This window comes from Drosophila arizonae, chromosome 3 (genome assembly GCF_054131065.1).
Source record: "Drosophila arizonae isolate 15081-1271.41 chromosome 3, UAZ_ARI_1.0, whole genome shotgun sequence".
Lineage (NCBI taxonomy): Eukaryota > Metazoa > Arthropoda > Insecta > Diptera > Drosophilidae > Drosophila > Drosophila arizonae.
In genome coordinates this window covers 15,285,805-15,290,276 of record NC_142923.1, presented here as the reverse complement: position 1 = coordinate 15,290,276, position 4,472 = coordinate 15,285,805, and the positions used below count along the sequence as shown (strand labels likewise).

General features: G+C 35.0%; 1 long non-coding RNA gene across 1 annotated transcript; it reads left to right on the top strand.

Moving 5' to 3' along the window:
* The first annotated feature begins 710 nt into the window (after nt 1–710).
* On the top strand, nt 711–1,483 carry LOC149269723 (uncharacterized). Its single transcript, XR_016269279.1, has 2 exons — nt 711–1,232; nt 1,300–1,483. It is a non-coding gene; the product is annotated as an uncharacterized LOC149269723 (long non-coding RNA).
* The last annotated feature ends 2,989 nt before the right edge of the window (nt 1,484–4,472 follow it).

Below are 4,472 nucleotides of genomic sequence, written 5' to 3'. Positions count from 1 at the left end.
ATATATGCGACGTCTACCGAAATAGAAAAAGAACAGAAAAAGATAAAATCAACAACATACCAGTTAAAGTTTCCTACTCAATTAGACCAATTTTCAATGCCACAATATTTATTGAGAGCATTTATTTCGTTCACCATAATTTCTATATAAATAAAATATTGTAAATTGAATTTCTATTTATCAAAATTTAAATACATGCAAATATACATTTAATTTCAATTTATTTATTTGCTTTTAATTTTATATCATAGATTCGCATATAATTTACTTTATTTCTTTAACACTTTATAAAATGGGAAACAATTCGGTCATAGAAATGGCTTTTGCTTATTTATATCGTTATATTTATATTTATGGCCGTTAATTTATTTATTTTAATGTTTATTACATAACACAAAATATTTTATAAAATAGTTGAATTTAAGTAATCCCTTTAAAACGTTTCTATTACAAGACGAATATTTTTGTAATTCATTTCGCATTTATATTAACTGTTGTTTGCAGATGTTTATTTATTAGATTATAATAATCTTTTAATTTTTAAAATTTATTTATAACTTACTTTTTATTATGTAATTTATTTCCTATTTAGTTGAACTATTTAAAGATTTTTACTTATTAATTTATAATTATTTTTTAATTTATAAAATTTGTTTGTAGCTTAATAATATAAGGACCATATTCATAAAAAAAATAAATAAATAAATTTAATAAGCCTGTACAAAGCTTCTATTGGTTAACGTCTTCATTGCTTTCCCATTTCACCATCTATATAAAGGTTGTTGAAATTTTCGATTGCAGCAGTTAAAACTTATGCCAATAATTCAGAAATCTAGTTATAAATACTATATACCTTTTTCAAATACCCGTTCTACGGCCATTTTTGTGGAGCAACGGGTGTACTTAGTATGTGGGAAATTCCGTTTTCAGTAGTTGGAGTGCCGACAAACCGATAATGAACTGAGAAATTTAGATTTGATATAGATCAGGGCACAGGCCGAGCCGAATCGGCGATAAGGCTGGCGGCGCATTTCAGCTCTCGGAAGTCGGCACAGTCGGCAGATCGATAAAACGTCACACACATTTGGCACACGTATCGAACAGCAACGATGACTTTGACATTCCCTGCCCGATAATGGGCCACTTGATTAGCCAGGCCCAATTGCAGCAGCAGCAGCAGCAGCAGCGAGCGCACGACACAGACAGGTCATAGCAGCGCAGAGGGGAACGCGGTGACAAATTTTATTTTATTTTATAAATTTTGTATAATTTTTAGCTTTTTTTTGTATTTTTTGATAGCATCGAGCGCCATAAATTCAAAACGCACTGCATGGAGACAAATTTTGAAAATAATTTGACTTGTTGTTGTTGCTGTTGCTGTTGTTGTTGTTGTCGTTGTGGGTTTTTGGCAAAAGGAACGCCACCATAAAGATAAACTCTAACATGCTTTATACATCATTAAACATTCCTGCACAGCCGCCAATTTGGCTTTTTATTGGCTGCCCCAGACGCGAGTCTCTGCTCGTCGCCGGCTGAGGGAACGAGACGGCATGAGCTGGAATCAGCTGAAACGAGATGGGCCACTGATGCCTGCCTGGGCTAGGGAACGCGAGCTTTCGGTGATTTATATTTGACAGAGCTGCGGTATTTGATTCTGATTCGAGTTTGAGTTCGTGTTCTTTTTATTTATTTATTTATTTTTTTTTTTTTTTTTGTGGGGTTCGTGTTGCTTTATGCTTGTGGCTCTGGCTGTGGCTGTGCCTGTGTTTTTTATATGCACCCACTTTTATCGTTAAAGTGGCGTGCCACAGCTACACGAGACTCGATAAATGTCACTGATATTTAATTAAGTCTGGTTCGCATATGGAAGGCGCTTAAATAAATGATATGGCCAGCGGGCATATACCCGCACCTGTTTGAAATTAAGGAGTATATTGGCTTCTATTTCATGTAGTTATATATATATTATATATATGCATATATTATTAATACCATTTGTGTTTACAAAAGAAAATAAATTGAAGAGAAGTTCTAATTCTATTATTGAAGAACCCATATATGTAGTCTACATCCTTCATACTTTCACATGCTTCAAGTACACACAATGTATGGTCAAGCAGACTGCTTTTTTTCTACCCTTCTACCCTTTACTCTCAGTTAATTTGTCGTTTTGACAGACAATGAAATGAAATGGAAACGTAAAAGAGCGTATTCACAAAGCGTATTTAACTGCATTTCAGCGATGAGATGAGTGGGTTCGCAACGCCAGAGGGCGCCACACGCTGGTATTGTTAACCCCCATTAAATTGGCCAAGCGGCCATTTGGCGAGATGTGTGACTGGCTGCTCGATGACTGCTCGCATTCCAAGCGCTGACTCAACGCCCATAAACCCCGTAATTTACAACGTTTGGCGAACTGGCCAGGGCACGCCGAATGGAGAGTATCTGAAGAATCTGCGCTACCGCTGCACGCGCCATAAATATGTGTTAAGTAGGGGCAGCCGCATAACTTATATCGAAAACTTGTGTTCATAACAATTTAATTTTGCTTTTGTTTCAACTGGAGCTGAAATCGCGCGTGAAGAACGAATCGTTGCCATAGCCACAAAAAAACAAAAAAAAAAATATATATATATATATATATATATATATACAAAAAAAAAAAAAAAACGAAAGATTGTCGCGTGTCCGAGACAAGGCGAATCGAGGATCGAACAACGCGCTCAGCCAAGATGACAAAGACAACAACAACAACAACAACAACGACAACATGGTGGACAGACAAGGCGTCGCAAAAGTCGAGACAAGAGCAACTGCTAATGGGAATACTATGTAAACGGATGTTTTAATGTCCAAAAAGTAAACTGCGAAAATGCGCTCCACACTCGCGGCTCACTCGACTCCGGTTGCGAACCGATCCGATCCGATCCGATCCAATACGATCTGAGGCAATGCGATGCGATGCGGTGCGATGCGATGCGATTCGATCGATCGCCAACAACAAGAAAGTGTACATTATAAACACCTACGAGATGTTGTTGTTGCCCTTCGTCGTTGTTGTTGTTCGCTGAGATACACAAGTTTCGATATGCCGCCACCATTGAAAATGCGTACAAATTGCCCAGGAAAGTGGTGACAACTTTGCAAGCTGTAAAACGATCAAAAAACAGAAAACAGCAAAAAAAAAAAAGAATAAGAAAAGGAAAACAAACAATCACAACAGAAGTGAAACAAAGTAAATGCTTGAATGAAGCTCCACATCGGAATTGTGGCTCCAAAGTGATTATTGTGATCGATATATGGGGCTACACGCATACAAATGCAATAAAGATATTAATGCATGGCAATAAAGCCCTAGAAGCTTAAATAACTATGAAATCATTGGAATAATTTGCTAAATAATAGAAGGTTGACAGAGAAAGGAATCTTCCCCAGAGATAATGAAGGCAATGCCGGTTTCTTCTTCTGAATCACCTTCTAATTATGGAACTTTTAAAACTATTTTTAAATCATTTTATCATATTTTTACTTGCTTTACTTTTTTTTTTTTTAAACAGCTTTGAAGCTTTCTTCTCTTAATAATAATATAAAATATTCAATACATTTTCTCTAATTTTCCATATTGAATTATATTTGTATGCAAGATAATACGATTTTAAATTCTATTTAGTAAACTTTCAAGATCTCTTAATATATATACTAATTAAATATAAACATTAATCTTATAAACTTTCATGTATCGAAATTATTTTAATATAGCCCATAATATAATTTGCTCTATATCTTCTAAAAGTTTATCTAAGCTACTTCAGCTAATTTATGTGAATTCATATTTATATAATTCTTAATTTCTTAATTAATTCTTTTGCTTACGGAATTCATGCTCAACTGAAAAATGGCTTAAATTTTGTTTATCTCTTAAACAGCAAAATCCTAAACAGCAAACTCTAATCTAATACGTTACCATTTTGATCTTTTGCAGCGCAGTTCGACGAGCTCAAGATCTGATCACCTTCATCAACATCGAAGACAACAGGGGCAGCCAAAATGTCGTCCTACAAATTAACAAAAATTCCAAAAATTTCAGATTCTTTCATTCGACATGCCTCCTTTTGGCCTTTACTAAATATACAAAAATGTGTGTGTCTGTGTGTGTGTGAGTGAGTGTGTGTGTGTGTGTGTGTGTGTGTGTGTGTGTGTGTGCAAAAGCTTTCTGCTACATTGATTCAATCATTTTGTGTTGCTATCAACAATAAGCTATCTCGCTCACCTTCTCATTCTCTCTCCTTGTCTCTCACACGCATTGTGCGTCTCTGCTGTCTCACGCACTTTGTTAAAGAATTGATGACCGAAAATGGTTCGGCTAGTGTAACTAATGTAATACGCTACACTTTAATAGTATTTAAGAAGGAAAGTTCTAGCAAAATGTTTGTAGGAATATATTTGCTAAAAATATGTTAAAGATTTTTTAT